Genomic DNA, 20161 nt, shown 5'->3' on the forward strand with positions numbered 1-20161 from the left:
GTTGTAGGAACCAAAGAATAAACCCAGTTAATAAAAGTCATAATATGATCAAAAGTTTAAAGACACATGTTCGAGAAAAAAAACTTTAAAAATGAATAAACATTAAAAGGATTGAAAGATAACCAACAAAATAAATGGAAATAAAGTCGTAATATACCTAAAAGGATATCAGGATGTGTTTTAATCATTGATTTTTTGTTATTTAACTATAAAAGAATGTAATTTAGTTAAATAATTAATTGAATAGACAATAACCAAAATAATCAAATAAAGAAAGATATAGAAAGGTGAAAAGATAAAAAAAACACATAAGAAGCAATTGAAGAAATAAATTAAAAATTACAATAGAGAGTTGAGAAAAGGACTCGAACATCTGGAAGAATAAAAAGCAAAGCCTTTACTACAAATCAGAGACCACCACATCACTTGGAGTAGTTTTACCAAACGTGGATCATGTAAAGTATATATCTTAGTTTTGGTCAATGGCTTTGACATGTCAGCCACCGAATTTTGATTTTAAGATATAGCTAGTAATAACACCTGCGCACGTTACGGTGCGGGTACATCGCAAACATCGAATGGATTAGTTCAAGCGTTGTGTGATACGTTTAACATATGAAAACGCGTGTTTCGGTGTATCTGATTGACCTCAATGTAACATATATAAGCATTGTGATTGGATCTAAACGTAAAATAAATCGAATTTATGTCGTACACTCATAACATATTAATGTGACCCGAAACTAACGCATGAAGTCAAAGGGATTAATTTGAGTTTTTTTAATGGAAAAAAAACACAATTGGACTCCACTCAGTTCGGAACAAAATTTACTACACGGACATACAATAAGCACAAAAACGTGTGACATTTCGTTTCCCTAAATAGTTTACGCTTGTTTCTCGCTCATAAGCGTTTAACTTCGTCTTGGTAAAACAATAGTAATATCACTCGTTATGGTATGCGATAAAAGAAATCTCGATTTTAAGAGTAAACTGCAATTTTACCCCTGAGGTTTAGGCCAATTGGCACTCTTACCCCCTCCCCCTAACGAAATAATTGCAATTTTACCCCCCAATGTTCGCTGTTATGTCGCAAGTTTACCCCCTGCCGTCAGTCAACAGTTATTTGACTGTTATAGGTAGAGGTATTTTGGTAATCTTACCCTATATTTATTATTATTATTATTATTATTATTATTATTATTATTATTATTATTATTATTATTATTATTATTATTATTATTATTATTATTATTATTATTATTATTATTATTATTATTATTATTATTATTATTATTATTTATAAACATCATCATCTTCTTCAAATTACCAGATCGATAAGCGGGCGATGGCGAAGAACAAACATAGGGTACCACCACTTGAAACGAAGATCGATAGTGAAGAACAAACAAGCTCATTGAGCCCCTTCGCTATAAACATCATCATCATCTAACAACGCCGCCACCACGGCGGCGATGGCGGCGACCAGACACCACTGCCACCGGGCACCACCACTGCCACCGGGCACCACCACTGCCACCGCCATTCACCACCACAACCACCGGTCTGATTTAAGTTAATATGAGTTGGGTTTTTTCTCTGTTGTTAAGATTTTTGAGAACTTTGATTTTTTTTGCTCACTTTGTGGTTTAGCGGGACCATTGCGAGTGTCTCTGGATTCAGTTGTCTGATTGGCACGATTCTATCGATACCTGTTTACTTTCTTGATTATTCTCAGTTATGTTCTTCACACAAGTTACTACAGGAGGATCTACATCTACTGAAGAGTTCAAGAAACCCACATCCATAATAGGACTAGCTGGAGAACTGTATACATACAAACAAATAAGTCAAATTCTAATATTAATAAAAGTCAACTAATGGGTAGCATATGTGTGAAAGGGGAATTATATATTACAGGAGGATCTTTTGCTCTGATTTCAGTTATTATGAGTTGGATTTGTTCTGGGTTGTTAAGATTCTTGATAAAGTTGATCTTTTAATTTGATTTTGGTTATATCGGAATGGGTTTTCATTGTGGTTTCAGAAATCTGAAGTTGGCTCGACCCACATAAGTGAAAACGGTTTCCGGCGAGTTGAATAAGCGGCGATGGCGACTGGTTTCGCGATGAAGCCACCGTTGAGCTGATCAATCGACGGGAAATGAAGGAGATTAGAAGTGGTGTAAGAAGTAAAAGTTACTTTGCTTCAACTGTGAGGTGTTGTCTTGGTTGCATGATCGGAGGTTTAACCGTACTCCGCCGAAGAAAGATAAAACAACCCTCTTTTGAGAAGACTGCAATGGATATTAAACAAAAATAATATTAAGTGGGGGTAATTTCGTAATTATGTCGGTGCACTGTTGCACCGACTTTCTCTTTTAAGATTGTATAGAATTATTTCCTCTTTCTCTCTTCTCGCCTATTCTTCTTCCTCATGCTTCTGGAACTGCTCTGCTAACATTTTCAAAGCATCGGGGCCCAACTGATCCAAACTACCGGAGAAAAAATCTTCCGATTTTTTGTTTGAGGAGAGCCGCTAAAGACCCAAGTATTGGCAGCAACAGCAGCTTGAACTTTAGGGTTCAAGAAATGAATAACAATATCATCTTTAAAGATGTTAACTTCATCAATCGATGGTATTGAATTTACTCCTATTCTTTTTAAATTGGTTTGCAGCCTTTTGTCGTCTGTTGTGTTTGTTTTATGAACTGCTTTCTTCTTTCTTCTTTCTTCTAACGCTACCCTTCCCACCGGTGCGAACAGCATCGGCTATCTTCTTTAGCTTTTCTACGTTCATCTCGGCGTCGATCGGAGGAATGAGCGGCGAGCAGTGATCGGAGGATGGTGGTGGAAGGTTGGTTTTGCTGAATGGATTCGCTGGAACCGTGCCGGATCAGAGTTGCATAGCGGTGTTGATTGGGCTGATTCGCCGGAAATAGTGGTGACTAGCTGGGAGTTTTATGTGGCAAACGTGAATCGGACTAGAAATCGCCGGATGAACAGTGTCAGATCAGATCTGAAACAAGACTTTTAGTGGCGGCCGAATAGGATAGTTAGGGTTCAAAGAATAATAACAGGAGATTAGATTCTTGGAATTTGATTTTGGTTTTGAGTTTGGGTTTTTTCTGGCTTGATTTTGGTGTTGTTGTGACAGATTGTAGAAAATGAACAAGGTGTTTCACGGATCAGAAACTCTGCTCTGATACTATGTTGTAAATGATAATCAGAGATAAAAAGATAACCAAAGGGAACTTATTTTATTGATTTATTTCTTGTTTTCAAAACATAAAAACAAACCTTTATTTATATGCATTACAAGTGTAAGACCCTTAGTCCAATTATACGATTATTATATAAATTTCGACTATAATAGTGTATTTACGGTTAACCATACACTAAAAATAAAGGTTCGTCAAAACATTTTAAGAATTAAAACATTTCCACATTTTAAAAAACATTCGCCATTTAAAACTTGACGACGAATCATTTCGCGGAAGCTTTGTTTTTTATGTGTTCGGTTCTTCGTTGAGCTTGATCGTCCTCCGGTAACTCAATTAGTACCTACATTTCATAAAACATGAAATGAGTTAGTCATATAGCACTTAAAACATGTCTAAACGAGTTCGCAGCTGCATTTTTACAACCAGAACACTTTTGCAGTCATTTAGGTTGGTCGCGGGTCGCGAGGGCTCTATTTTAACCCCTTTCTAAAGAATGTTCACCCATCAATAGGAATGTTCATTAAATAGTAGTAGTGTTCACTGAATAGTAGGGGTTTTTACTGAATAGTAGGAGTTTTCACTGTACAGTAGGAGTGTTCACTATATAGTAGGAGTGTTCACTGAACAGTAGGGGTTTTCCAAATTATTCGACCCGTTCATGCATTTATCAAACAAACAAGTTTGTTTGACCGCTATTTCTCATGAACCTATTAAATTCAATAATGTTTATCATATTAGGTTCCAATCACGAGTTCATATCCATTCTTAAACCCATTTTCGCTCATATGCTTATTTTGACCCGTTAAGGGTATTTAAGCATATTTTAAGCATGAATCACTTTCATTCGCTTCTAATTTCATATGTCCACATTTTTTTATCAAATGATCTTCCACCACAACTATATTTGTGGTGGATTCATTGTGATGATCTATATAATCCGAGTTTTACTCCTCGGATTGTTAAATTACGGCAAAGACTCATATAGAGTCATTTGACCAAAAATTTACATCTTTCGCTTTTTATACTTATTCTAAGTATTTACTTAATCATAAGCCTTGTCTCCAAATAACCTTTAAAGGTCATTTGTTCAATTACGCTTACAAGGGCGTTTTGGTCCATTTTAGCCTTTCATTTACGATGAAGGACTTTTGAAAGCATGTTTGACCAAAATTCTTCTTTTTAACTATGAATTTGTTTGAAAAGTCATTATGCTTTTTCAAATGCAATGTCTACTATTTGAAACATTCGGTTTACATATTAAAGTAACCAAATGTCTATTTTTACTTTATTTAACACTCATTGAACCTTACGTTCTAAATGAGTATCATCCTATTACACATACCTGGCTCGAATCAATATATTGACCCGTTTTTCCTACCCTTCTTTTATAACCGCTAGTTCATAGCGATGCTAATATCCATTTGATATTTACTCCAAATAATATATCTCGACAATAGTCATTAGTCGATATTTTCAGAAGGTAATATCTTCACCTTTTGACCCGTTTAGTCTAAGTGACCGAATTTATTGACGAGATGATATTTATTACTATCTCGTCTACATGACTCGCTCCGGTTTACACCGTACGGTCATTTTCCTTATAAATCATTTATTGACTCTTTTAATCCATTATAACTTACGCTATAAACTGTCTTTCACAAACTAACGGTAATCGTCAACGAGTGATCGAATTACCGTTATACCTTTATTATTTGTTTTAGTTTACCATATGAGGTAATTATTCAAAACTCGTTATTTATTAGTCCTTTCATGACTAAATAACCGTATTAGCTCTTTTTAACCATTAAACATGGTTTATCTTTATTGTCTTTTATTCCGAACCGCACATGTTGTGTCGGAACATCAGAATTCAAACAACACTTTATATTATTCAGAACCTATAAAATCAATAGGTATTAAATAAATAGAGTGTAAGTTTACTTACCTAGCATCTAAATTATGCTTTTCCTTCATTCTTGACTCGTTTGACCCGCTTCATTCCCAAGCTTCCACCTAGTTTGTCAAGCGTCAAACTATCATTGAAATTTGTAAGATGGTTAGATTTGTCATAATCATTTACGACTATTCCATCCTACGATTCTTATGTCGAATTTTTCATTCGATCATATCATTGATCAATTATCCGATAAACATCATTCTTATGTTACCGGTTTAATCATTTTAACACGTGATGATATTAGACATCATTCTAATCAAGAATATATCATTATTTTCATTTTATCATACCACCCGTTTCCTAGTAAGTATGACCATGTACTTGAACACACTATTTTGTTCAAGTATTTCTTGATTAAAATCGTATATGATGATCCTAAACACAATTATATCATCAAGTTCTTCCTACGGTTAAAACCCACTTAACCTAGTGTGGTAAATCATCCAATCCTTCAATTCATAGCATGTTATGTATGATTTTCACTTAGGGTTTTGTTCGTAAGCAAATATACATCACTAATCTAGCCATAGCTTCTCTAATCCATGCCTAATTCGCGATTAGGATGATTATCCAATTTTTAAAACTTCATGAATCATCAAGATTTTACATACCTTATGATCCTCTTGTTCGGGTGATCATTAATTCACGTTCGGTTGTGAATTTGAGCTTCGTTTGGCCCTTCAATCGGATGGATTTGTTGAAGGTTAGGGTTTGGCTCCATGGGGAGCTTCCCCTGCTCTATCTATAACACACACGTATGTGTGTGTTTGTGTTTGGATTTGTTTAAATAACCTTTCAGGTTATCCTACTTTAACCCCTCGAGTTTGGTTCATTATTAAGTAGGCCAGAACCTATTTATTTTAATAGCAATGTTCTCATTTACTAACTAGGTTAAACATTCCTAGTTAACTCAGTGAGTCTGGGGAAATTATGACTAAGTTTATTTTGAGTCCCGTTAACTCGGGCCTTCTATAAACTTTATTTCATCAACAGCCTTTATACTATTTTTATTTAATATTAGGTTTATTAATTTAAAAATCCTAATATTCTCCGGGTTAATTTTACCACTAACGGTACTTTACCCGTCTTTTAGTATTAACGTGGTTTGATTACCAAACCCGTTTTCGGGGTATTACATATCACACCCCCAAAAATTCACCATGCGGAGTACCACCGCTTGGAGGCGTGACGTGACCAGGATCGAGCCACCAATCATATGGAACGACGTAATTAAGTAATTAAAACCAACCACAATACAATTGGTGACCATAAGCTAGTTAACCAAGTTCAACTTAAAACAGCGGAAGCATATTCGTAAGTTCAAAACATAAGTTCGTAGTTCATAAGTTAATGTCCAAAGCATAAGTTTAATAAGTTCATAAGGATTTAAATATTAAGCACGGAACATAACAGTCCGTATCCCACAACGACTCCTTCCTCGTGCAAGCTCCAAGCATTTAACGACCTGTAAGGCATGTAACAACGAGTCAACAACAAAGTTGAGTGAGTTCACGTTTGGTTGTTTAGTTTTAAGTTGTTTCCGAAAACGTGGTTTGTCTTTCGTTGGCGTAATTGCCGTGGCGGTTACCCCGTAGTTGAAAGTATGATTAACCAGTTCATTCTTTATTACCCAAACCAAATCCATGATCAGTGGAGGCTTCCCCATGTGAACCACTAGACCGTACCATATCGACTACTAACGCAAATAAGTTGTGCCCTACATCAGTGTCTATCATCACTGACAGTTTGCCATAGTCCATTAGTACACGCCCGTCCGACTGTTACGGTGTGAGGTTTGTTAAACCTAATAGCGCTATTAACTAATGAACCGCTCGCCATTGGCCTCGGCAATTAAGTCGATATAAAATGAGGGACTTCATGATAGAGTTTTGTCTAGTAAGTTTTAAGGTTGTTGTCCTACCCAAGGAGGACGAACGTACGTAGTTCTACCCAAGGAGAATACGCAGGATTAATATTGGCATCCTACCTATGGAGGATGGCCATACATATCCTACCCAAGGAGGATATGTAGATTCCGTTTTAATTTCTCTAACCCATTCCCAACCACCGGGAACCCCATGCCTTAGAGAGTGTGTGAACTCACCTCGGTTTGCTCAGTTAGATTCTCAAAGATAGCTAACAGTCAAGGTCGGTCAATCACGTCCTAGTATGATTACCACTTAGTTTATTAGTGACTTCAAATAAGCACAAAATTCCTACACGCAGCTACCACATAACATGCATCACTTTAACGGTTTATGCCCATATAAACTTCCCATCTATTCCCGTTCATAAGCAAACATACGACATTGCACATAACACTTTTATTAACATATAACATGTTAGATTATTCTCAGGTGACCTACCTGACATTTAGACACGCAAATCACCACTTATGTCGTTTCAGCTTTTATATTCAAAATTGGGCTGTTTTCGGGGATTTTAATAAAATAGTTAACCTTCTCTAAAAATTCCCAAATTTTTACAGAATGTCTCACACGATCCAAATTTTATTATGTAAAAATATCGGGGTCCAGTTTATCACCAATATTTTATAGAAATTCATTTACCCGACTGCAATCAGATTTGTTACTTTCTGATTGCAGTCCACGGAATAATTCACTAAAAATTAATCGTAAGTCCGATTGATGAGATTCCGGTTGGAGGATCACGGCGACAATAGTGACCACCTACAGTAAAAATCCCATGAGCTGATTCTACTCAGATTTCAAGTTAAGACTCCGAATACAACACACTTTTTCTGCAGTAAAAACACAGCTTGAGCTGCTGTCCAAAAACAGTCCTTTAAAAATAGTAAACGGCCTCGAAAAATTACGATTCCAGTGCCATTTGTTTGGTTGTTCAAAAATGCATAATTTAGGCTTCAGAAAATCAGTTTTTCGATTAATAATGGTCCAGTTACAGCCTGTTGAAATTGGTTGAAAATGTAAATCAGCATGTTTCTTGTTCATATTTCTAGTTTAAACTTTTTACATATCCTAACTAAGAACAAAATGAAACAAGGTGTAGTAACACTTACTACTAGCACGAGGTTAGGGTAGAAATCCTAGTGTGAAGATGATGGGAAAAGATGATGAAAAAGACTAGAACAAAGCTCCTTTGAATGCCCTTCAACTTGCAACCTTCATTGATTTCCTTCAAAGCTTTGAATGGGGCTTGATAATGAAGAAGATGGTGATGTGAAGTGGTGGTGGTGGTTTCGGTTATGGGGGAGTCGAAAATGAGAGAGAGAGTGTGTGAGTGAGGAGTGAGAGTGTAAGAGATGAAATGATTAGAAGTCTTGGAAATGCTTCTTATAGGATTGTAATGATGGTTTCAATATTTTGTTTAGATTTACAAGTAACTAATCTTATTAAACTATTCATCAATCCAAGTATAATGACTGTGAAGATGTGGTGGGTCCCAAGGGCTAAAAATTCGGTTTGGGGGGGGGGTAAATTGTAAAATTTGATGATTAGTGGGTAAATAATTAGGAGGTTAAGGGTATTTTCTAGAATAGTGAGTGTATGCCATGTTTCTATAGTGTGTGGGAAATTTTTGAGACCATAATTATTTAAGAATAATAAAATAATATTTCTGACAAAATTTTGGTGTCCCGGGTAATGTCCGGTTGTTCGGTCGGATATTGTTTCGTTAATTTGTTTAATTGTTCCGTAAGGTGTCTTATAGGTATATTTTTGTAACATAATTAATTCCTAACAATTAGGAAAATATTCAGGACCATTTAGTCAAGTTTTCTGCACAAGCCTAGTACGTTAACAAACACATGTAAGTATGACACAGTAATCAGGAAACAGTTAAGTCATTCAACACAGTCACCAAGCACTTTAATTAACATAAATGAATCGTACGGATACATGAAATTATGAGGGTTGTCACATTCTCTCCCTGTTAAGAAAATTTCGTCCCGAAATTTAGTACCTGGTTACTGAGGAAGCTTCGAAATTTAGTACGTGGTTACTGAGGAAGCTAGTTAAGTTGCGTTGGTTTCCTGGTTTTCCTGGGGTGTCACATTACAAGTCTACCGCCCTTAAAGAGGTTTCGTCCTCGAAACCTTTTCTTACATAATTTATTGATTTTAAACTCAATGCATTTGACCCGAGTAATCTTTTAAACATTACTTATACTTTAACCAATTGTTAGCGTTAACATTAACAAGCACGCGTATTATACTACAATGCTTTCTACGACACGTGTTAACACACGTAATTCGTTTAACTATATTGGTCTTTTATCGCTATATTTGGGGCAACGTGTTTTACACGATAACCCTATGTGTTGTTTTCAACACTTTATATGCTAGACCGTTAATATACAGAATAACTTACCGGATTTTGCGATCAAGTCTCGAACCAAACACCAATCTTTATCAAGAGCATAAGGTTTAAGTTCAAGCATAGTTTTTCCCCACCATACTTGAATCTCTTAAACCAGGGCTCTGATACCAACTTGTAAGACCCTTAGTCCAATTATACGATTATTATATAAATTTCGACTATAATAGTGTATTTACGGTTAACCATACACTAAAAATACAGGTTCGTCAAAACATTTTAAGAATTAAAACATTTCCCACATTTTATAAAACATTCGCCATTTAAAACGTGACGACGAATCATTTCGCGGAAGCTTTGTTCTTTATGTGTTCGGTTCTTCGTTGAGCTTGATCGTCCTCTGGTAACTCAATTAGTACCTACATTTCATAAAACATGAAATGAGTTAGTCATATAGCGCTTAAAACATGTCTAAACGAGTTCGCAGCTGCATTTTTACAACCAACACACTTTTGCAGTCATTTAGGTTGGTCGCGGGTCGCGAGGGCTCTATTTTAACCCCTTTCTAAAGAATGTTCACCCATCAATAGGAATGTTCATTAAATAGTAGTAGTGTTCACTGAATAATAGGGGTTTTTACTGAATAGTAGGAGTTTTCACTGTACAGTAGGAGTGTTCACTATATAGTAGGAGTGTTCACTGAACAGTAGGGGTTTTCCAAATTATTCGACCCGTTCATGCATTTATCAAACAAACAAGTTTGTTTGACCGCTATTTCTCATGAACCTATTAAATTCAATAATGTTTATCATATTAGGTTCCAATCACGAGTTCATATCCATTCTTAAACCCATTTTCGCTCATATGCTTATTTTGACCCGTTAAGGGTATTTAAGCATATTTTAAGCATGAATCACTTTCATTCGCTTCTAATTTCATATGTCCACATTTTTTTATCAAATGATCTTCCACCACAACTATATTTGTGGTGGATTCAATGTGGTGATCTATATAATCCGAGTCTTACTCCTCGGATTGTTAAATTACGGCAAAGACTCATATAGAGTCATTTGACCAAAAATTTACATCTTTCGCTTTTTATACTTATTCTAAGTATTTACTTAATCATAAGCCTCATCTCCAAATAACCTTTAAAGGTCATTTGTTCAATTACGCTTACAATGGCGTTTTGGTCCATTTTAGCCTTTCATTTACGATGAAGGACTTTTGAAAGCATGTTTGACCAAAATTCTTCTTTTTAACTATGAATTTGTTTGAAAAGTCATTATGCTTTTTCAAATGCAATGTCTACTATTTGAAACATTCGGTTTACATATTAAAGTAACCAAATGTCTATTTTTACTTTATTTAACACTCACTGAACCTTACGTTCTAAATGAGTATTATCCTATTACACATACCTGGCTCGGATCAATATATTGACCCGTTTTTCCTACCCTTCTTTTATAACCGCTAGTTCATAGCGATGCTAATATCCATTTGATATTTAATCCTGAAATAATATATCTCGACAATAGTCATTAGTCGATATTGTCAAAAGGTAATATCTTCACCTTTTGACCCGTTTAGTCTAAGTGACCGAATTCATTGACGAGATGATATTTATTACTATCTCGTCTACATGACTCGCTCCGGTTTACACCGTACGATCATTTTCCTTATAAATCTTTTATTGACTCTTTTGATCCATTATAACTTACGCTATAAAGTGTCTTTCACAAACTAACAGTAATCTTCAACGAGTGATCGAATTACCTTTTTACCTTTATTATTTGTTTTATTTACCTTATAAGGTAATTATTCAAAACTCGTTATTTATTAGTCCTTTCATGACTAAATAACCGTATTATCTCTTTTTAACCATTAAACATGGTTTATCTTTATTGTCTTTTATTCCGAACCGCACATGTCGTGTCGGAACATCAGAATTCAAACAAGACTTTATATTATTCAGAACCTATAAAATCAATAGGTATTAAATAAATAGAGTGTAAGCTTTACTTACCTAGCATCCAAATTATGCTTTTCCTTCATTCTTGACTCGTTTGACCCGCTTCATTCCCAAGCTTCCACCTAGCTTGTCAAGCGTCAAACTATCATTGAAATTTGTAAGATGGTTAGATTTGTCATAATCATTTACGACTATTCCATCCTACGATTCTTATGTCGAATTTTTCATTCGATCATATCATTGATCACTTATCCGATAAGCATCATTCTTATGTTACCGGTTTAATCATTTTAACGCGTGATGATATTAGACATCATTCTAATCAAGAATATATCATCATTTTCATTTTATCATACCACCCGTTTCTTAGTAAGTATGACCATGTACTTGAACACACTATTTTGTTCAAGTATTTCTTGATTAAAATCGTATATGATGATCCTAAACACAATTATATCATCAAGTTCTTCCTACGGTTAAAACCCACTTAACCTAGTGTGGTAAATCATCCAATCCTTCAATTCATAGCATGTTATGTATGATTTTCACTTAGGGTTTTGTTCCTAAGCAAATATACATCACTAATCTAGCCATAGCTTCTCTAATCCATGCCTAATTCGCGATTAATTTAAAAATCCTAATATTCTCCGGGTTAATTTTACCACTAACGGTACTTTACCCGTCTTTTAGTATTAACGTGGTTTGATTACCAAACCCGTTTTCGGGGTGTTACAACAAGAATGAATAAAAAGGAAAGACTTTGATAAATATGGAGATGATCATGAGGAATCAATAATTTTATCTAAATAATTTTTTCCTTCTCTAATAGAGTATTCTTATATGTTTATATAATGTATACACTTACTATAGTATATGGATTCATGAATACATAATGAAACTTGACAAAATGGAAAGAATTTAGATTCAAGAATTCAGAAGGAAATTTGGTTGTGTAGTGTTGTATGATTAGCATCTTAGATGTAATGTGGAATCAGTGTAGCCTTATGATGGAAGAACTAAGAGAAATTTTATTTTGGCCCCTAAATATTTTGGGACCTGATTATTATGGCCGGCCTGCATGTATAAGTGGTCACATAAACCACTTTTCTACTCAACTTGTAAACAATTGCTTGTATAAGTGGCAACATAAACCACTTTTCTACTCAACTTGTAAACAATTCTCAATTTTTTTCCTTTATTTTCCGGGTATAAAACTTTCATGTATACGATCTATACGTCTCAAAACATATAGTTAAACGTCAGTCAAATCAAACTAGTAATTAACAATAAGTGTTTATGAAATATAAAAAGTTTAGAATAACCATATTGGATGTATATCATTCAGTAATGAAATAGTGATAGAGTCTAGGGATTAAAGCAGATACAATTACTGGAATTAATAGGCCCAATTCGAGAGGGACAATCTCTCCGATTACAAACAAAGATGATCAAAATTTTCTGGATGATGAAAACTAAACAGAACCTGCTATTTAAAATGCATAAATTAATAACCACTCTTGGAATTTGGATGGTTAGGGACTCCCCACATTCCTACTGCCATGTTGCTTGATTGACCAAGGGGATCCTGCCAATCACTAGAAAGGGTATTAAATTGCTCCCGTTCAGCCACACCCGGACCCGCGACGACCCGTTTCTTCTTCCGTTTATAAACTTTAAGTGGAGTTGTATCATTACATCCCTCACCATCAATTGCCTTGTCCTTAAGGCGAAAATTAGGGAATTGTTCAACCAACAGGTCATAAGACTCCCAAGTAGCTTCTTCGATAGCACGTTGACACCAAGAAATTAACAGTTCCAACACCGGTTTATCCGCCTCCACCACCCAACGATGCGACACCACAAAATTGGGTTGTAAATCAATTTCCCAATCTTTGGTAATATGCAAAGGTGGGGTAGGACTCGCAGAAAACGATCCATGATCTGGTTTGAGCATTGAAATATGGAATATCAGATGAATTTTGGCATCAGCGGGTAACTCAAGCTCGTAAGCAACCGGAGCAACCACTCGTTTAACAAGGTATGGACCAAAGAGCCTAGGAGATAACTTTTCAAAGCGTCGTTTTGCTAAGCTACGCTGACGGTACGGTTGAATCTTTAAGAAGACATGATCATCGACCTCGAATGATAGTTCCCTGCGTTTAGAGTTAGCTTGGGCACACATACGTTTTTGAGCTTTAATAAGGTTGAAACGAAGCAACTTAAGCATCTCGTCCCTATCGATCAGTTGTTGTTCCAGTTCCTCATTTTTTGTCTCCCCCTTAACATAAGGAAAGAGCGTGGAGGTGCTCATCCATAAACCACAGAAAAGGGTGTAGTGCATGTAGAGGTGTGAAAGCCGGTATGGTAAGAGAATTCAGCCCAAGATAAATAGGAGCTCCATTTAGTCTATTCATGGGCAAAACATCAGAGGTAAGCCTCAAGACAATGATTGACAACATCTGTTTGCCCGTTCATTTGTGGGTGATAACTAGTGTACAACTTCAGCTTAGTTTGACTCAAACAGAACAGTTCTTGCCAGAAATTGCTAATGAATATCACATCACGGTCGGAGACGATGGAGCGCGGGAAACCATGTAACCGTACAATCTCAATACAAAACACAGCAGCCACACCTTTAGCAGTAAATTGGTGAGATAAACACAGGAAATGGGCGTATTTGCTAAGGCGATCCACCACTACCATGATGGTGTCATAGCGATTGGATGGAGGTAAACCCACGATGAAATCCATCGATAAATCTTCCCAGATTTGTCCGGAATAGGAAAAGGCTGAAGTAAACCCGCGGGGGACAATGTTTGGTATTTTTGCTGCTGACAGATTGCACACTGCTGCACATAAATACGAACTTCCTGTTTCATCTTGGGCCAAAAATAGTGGGATGATAAACGTTTGATTGTTTTTAAAAACCCCCCATGGCCACCCATAGGAGTGTTGTGCGCTGCCTGCAGCAGTGTGAGCTTGATATTGGGCACGTCAGGAACCACCAAACGCTTCTTATAAAAGAGGAGCTGATCCACTAGATAGAAATCAGGAATTGAGGCTGGATCAGAAAGCAATTCCTGGATGATATTACTTGTGTAGGGATCGGTTTGAAGCCCCTCTTTAATTCCTGCAATTTCTACACAAAAAGGAACTGTTAAAATTAATAAGTCACCAGAACGAGGCATACGAGACAAAACATCTGCCCCGTGATTCTCTTTTCCAGCTCTATGACAAATAGAAAAGTCATAAGGCATAAGCTTGAGTAGCAATCGCTGTTGTTCGGTAGTTGTTATACGCTGCTCAAGTAAGAACTTCAGAGTATAGCGATCTGTGCGGATGATAAAATGGCGACCCAGTAAATGTGGTTCCATTTTTGTACCGCGAGGACCAACGCTAATAACTCTCGGTCATAAGCTGATTTCATTCGGTTAGAAGGTGATAAGCCCTGCTAAAATAAGCTACCGGGTGTTCATCTTGTGACAGGATAGCTCCCACTCCATCGGACGAAGCGTCGCGTTCAACCACAAAAGTTTTGTAAAAGTCTGGTAAACGTAGAACAGGAGCGGATACTAGGGCTTGTTGCAGGGCCTTAAACGCCTTCAAAACCTCATCGGACCAAATAAACCCATCTTTCTTCGTAAGGGCTGTGAGAGGTCTCGCAATTAATCCGTAATTTCGCACAAACCGTCGATAATACCCCGTTAAGCCTAAAAACCCTCAAACCTGTTTAACATTAGTCGAAGCTGGCCATGACTGAACTGTCGAAACCTTCTCTTGTTCCACCTGAACCCCTTCGGGTGTTATCATGTGCCCAAGAAAAACCACTTTAGATTGGCCAAAACAACATTTTGTTAATTTGGCAAAAAACAGTTATCATGCAAGAGCTTCATAGTTTGTTCAAGATGGCTTACATGTTGTTCCATGTCTGGGCTGTATATCAAAATATCATCAAAGAAAACCAGTATAAAACAACGTAAAAAGGGTCGAAACAGGTCATTCATAACAACCTGGAAGGCTGATGGAGCATTAGTCAGCCCAAAGGGCATGACCTTAAACTCATAATGCCCTGAATAAGTCCGAAAAGCCGTTTTCGGCACATCCGGGACAATAACTCTAATCTGATTGTAACCCGATCGCAAATCCAATTTCGAGAATACTTTAGCCCCATGTAACTCGTCCAAAAGCTCGTCAATATTAGGGATAGGGTATTTGTCAACAACAGTAATCTTGTTAAGTGCCTGATAATCCACACACATTCGCCAAGAATTATCTTTTTTTAACCAACAAAACGGGGCTTCAGAAAGTTGGTACTCGATTGGATAAATCCGACTGTCAAGTGTTGCTCCACTTGCTTCTCTATTTCAGTTTTTTGGGAGTAGGGATATCGGTAAGGGCGAATGTTAGGCGGAGTGGAGTTCAAGACTAAAGGAATTGAGTAGGTTTGGGTATGGATTGGTGGTAAATCTTTTGGTTCGTCAAAAACAGTGTGGTATTTAGTAATAATAGGCTGTAACGGGGTTGGTATTTGGGGGTTAGCTTCGGGTTCGATAGCTAAATGTTGAAAACCAGACGATTTTTGAGGCCCGGAAGAAACACCTTGCAATTTGTATCTCTTCCCATCTATGGTAAAAATCATAAACATGTCCCTCCAATTCGCTTGTACCGTATTCAGGGTAGCAAGCCATTGTACACCTAGCACCAAATCAGCCCCACCTAAAGAAAAGGGATGAAAATCTTGGGTAATTTGGAGGTCATTTACCTGCAAAGAGAGATTTTTGCAAACTCTACCACAACGAATCACATCCCCGTTACCGATTTGAACACCAAATGGAGCTACTAGTTGAGTAACAAGCTTCAACTCATTTACCAAAATATCAGAAATAAAATTGTGGGTAGAATCCCCATCAACCAGAATTAATACCTCAGTAGAGTTGAGTGTACCGTGGATTTTCATGGTGGTAGGGTATGATTTCCCCAAGATTGCGTGTAGGCTGATTTCGCCTATGTCTTCCTGCACATCATTTAAGTCTATGGTTTTATGTGTCGGCTTCTCATCGTCACCCACTTCGGCTTCTAAAGTTTTGAACGTTCCTGTTTTACACCTATGCCCCGGACCATACTTGTCCCCACATCGAAAGCACTCACCCTTAAGGAAGCGAGCCTGTTTTTCTGAATCAGTGAGTTGAGAGTTAGGTTTAGATTCAGTTTTAGGTTGGTTGGTGGATGATGAGGCATCGGTTGTTGGAGTGTAGGGTTTTGAATCGGGTTTTAATTTAGAGTTCCAGGTGTTTTTCTTTTCGGGGCGTGAATGGCTAAGTTTGGATTCAAATTCTATCGCTAGGCTCACAACTTTGTATACCGAACGGGGTTTGTGGAACGTCCGCCTTCAACTTCTCCTTGAGTCCATTTAGAAAGACTTCTAATAAGCAGTGGTCGGGTCAGTTGGAGACCCGAGATGATCTACGTGCAAATTACTGTCGGTATTCCTGGACCGTCCCGGTTTGCTTGATACTACACAAATACTCATCCGGGTTCTGGAACTCTGGTGGTGATGTGTGTCGGTGTGTATATATTTTTAGATGTTTATTTAAGCCCTTTTTACACTTTTAGCCAAGTTTTAAATTTATAAAACACGATATTCACTAACACTAAACACACATATGGGCAAGTGCACCCATCGTGGACGTAGTATAGTGTTGGTAAGATACCGAGGTCGTCCAAGGACACAAGAGCTTTTAATACCGGTTTATCCTCAACGTCTAATCAAATCAAAAAGTTAGAAAAATATTTTAAACTAAGAAAAATAAAAACTAACTAAATGCTGAAAAAGAAAATAAAATAAAAACAGATAGACAAGATGAATCACTTGGATCCGACTCGTGTATTAGTATAACCTTTGATTATTTTCGCACTTTTGCACTTGTTTAAGAGATTATCTTAGTTATTGTAGTAGGCCCCTCTTTTGAAGGCGACGTTACCCTCAACCCAGTAGTTTGAGTCAGCAAGGATACAATCCTAAAGGATCGGATTATTGAAAGATAATGAATTAAGTTATTAATGCAAATTATGGTAGGCCCCGCTTTTGGCGGTGACGTTACCCTCGGCTAAGTAGTCTGAGTCAGCAGGGATACAGTCCTAAATAGCCGGGTTATAGTATTAATAGTAGTTAGCTTATGAGGGGGTCAAAGAGTTTGGATCCCCGCCATCCAATACCTATGGGCATTGAAGGAGATCCTACTAAATTTGACCCAGGTCCCAAGCAGGACCTCTAAACGCTGAACAAGGGCAAGACCCTTACCAAACCGTTCCCTTAACCCCCGACCAGGTAGCCAACATACCTCCATATAGACCGTGGAGATATGAATGGTGAAAATCTTTTATTTTATATAGACAGTAAAATAACGCCAAGACACCACGGATAAACGATAAGGAAAGATCACCTTCAACATAAGTAACTAGTTATTAAAGTCATTAATACAAAACCAAATAAAAAGTGCAAAAGATTAAAAATAAAAAGTATTATACTAAACACTTGTCTTCACCAAGTGATGTAAGAGACTTAGGCAAACATGGCCTTGATTGTCAAGAACTCTTACGATCAATCTTGGATCCCGAGACGACTCACACACTCTACGATGGACAATGGATGATGGTGGTGGATGATGGTGTTATGGTGGTGATGGGTGGTGGATGAAGTGTGAGAGAGGTGGTGTGCCAAGGGATGAGAGAGAATGAAACCAAGCTCCTCTATTTATAGGCTGAACAGAACGCTGGACACGGCCCCGTGTCCGCTGGACACGGCCCCGTGCCCGTCTGACATTCTCTCTCTTCATTAATTGTAATTGCGAATTACAATTAATGCGCCTGCTGTACTTTCAACACGCCCCCGTGCCCGCTGGGCACGGCCCCGTGGTGAGCAATGGAAGCTTCTACTGGTTTGTCTTTTCTGCTGCTTCCTGGGCACGCCCCCGTGTTCACTGGACACGGGGCGTGTTCAGACTCTGTTCTCTTCTCTTTGTCTTGGGAGGTGCCGTTGAGGGTCCGGGCAGTTTACTTTTGTTCCTTTTCTTGTATTTATGGTAGAATTAGTGGTCTTTTTGCTTCTTTTGTGATTTTGAGCTCATTTCATCCTGAAAATACAAAAGGAAGACAAAAACACTCTTTTTCCAACATTAGTACTTAAAAAGGGTTAGTTTTATGCCTTAATTGATGTGTTTTATATGTTGCATTTTACACACATCAAATACCCCCACACTTGAACTTTTGCTTGTCCTCAAGCAAAACTCTTTTAATGTGGCTTACACTCCCAAATGGAATAGGTAGAAGAGAAGTTTTTTAACTTGTCCTAGAGTGTCGGGAATCCAAGGTTTGTATAGGTTCTATTTTTATTTTATTTACAATCTTATTCGTCATGGTTTATTTTGAACTTTTCATAAGATAAACTACTTATTTGGGCATAGCATGCCTTATTAAAATTCCATTTATATACAAGTTCACATACCTCACGGGAGATCACTCAATCACTCGGCCGAAGGTGTATATTTAAGTGAATCGCTCGAGAGCGGCACGGATTTACATTCTCCATATGCTTGCCAAGCGATCAATCCTCCTCCTTTTTAACTTTTTACCTTTGTAAATATCAAGAGGTCTTTTGGGGTGAAGGCTTGGGTTTAAAGGTGGGTGGTTGGTTAGTGGTTAGTAAAAAAGGGCGAAAATCGTAACAAGTGTCGGTTTTCGTGAAATACCTTATTTTTGGTGACATTTATTTTTGAAGTATTTCTCCAAACAAGCTCTTTGTAGCTTATGTTTGTTTTTGACTTCATCATTTTTTTTTTTGTCACGTAAAGGGTATGTTTATGAAAAACCGAGTTTGTTACTAAAATAAAGGTGAAAAAAAATGAAAAAGGTTTTTGGTGGGTAAAAAAAATTTTGTTTTGGGGGGAATGAAATGAAAGGTTTAGGCTCAAAGGGGGTTTTCTAGGGGGATTTTGGGTAGGTAAAAAAATGAAAAATAATGGTTTTGAAAGAAAAATAGTTAGTCCTAATGCCTCCATCATTTACTTACTTGGGTTTAAGTTGGTAAGGACCGGGAATGTATCGTCGTGGCAAGTTCTAGATTTGTAAAGACCGAGCGGCTATTCACACAAGAAACGAAAAATGAGCATTTAATCTAAATATGTGTATTTTTATGCTCAATAAAGGCTCAAAACTCACTTTTTGTGGGAATGGGTTTTTTAATGTGACCAAGCATATATAATCGAATTTTAGCTAGACTTGTTATACCGTTTCATAATTTTCTTATGTTAGTTCTTTTTATCACGACGCTATCGGTTGTAAGTTTGTAAAAATATAACCCTTTTATAACTTGTTATTCCCAACTTAAACTAAGACAAGTAAATAAAATAAAAAATGAAAAAGTTTTTGAAAAAAATTTGGGGTGTTTAGCGGTTCCAATAGAGTTTTGTGTAAGGCTTGTTTTAGGATTTTGCAAAATTCCAAGGTTTTAGCATCCCCCCCACACTTAAATTACACATTGTCCTCAATGTGTCCAAAAATAAAGTTTTTGGTTGATTAGAATATGTAAAAGTGTGTTTAAAAACAAAGATTTGTGTTACTGGCACTCTGGACACGGCCCCGTGTTGACCGGGCACGGCCCCGTGGTCAAGTGCCAGTAACAAAAATTATAGAATTGAAACAGAAGCCTGGACACG

The sequence above is a fragment of the Helianthus annuus genome, chromosome 7, assembly GCF_002127325.2.
Source record: "Helianthus annuus cultivar XRQ/B chromosome 7, HanXRQr2.0-SUNRISE, whole genome shotgun sequence".
In the NCBI taxonomy this organism is placed as follows: domain Eukaryota; kingdom Viridiplantae; phylum Streptophyta; class Magnoliopsida; order Asterales; family Asteraceae; genus Helianthus; species Helianthus annuus.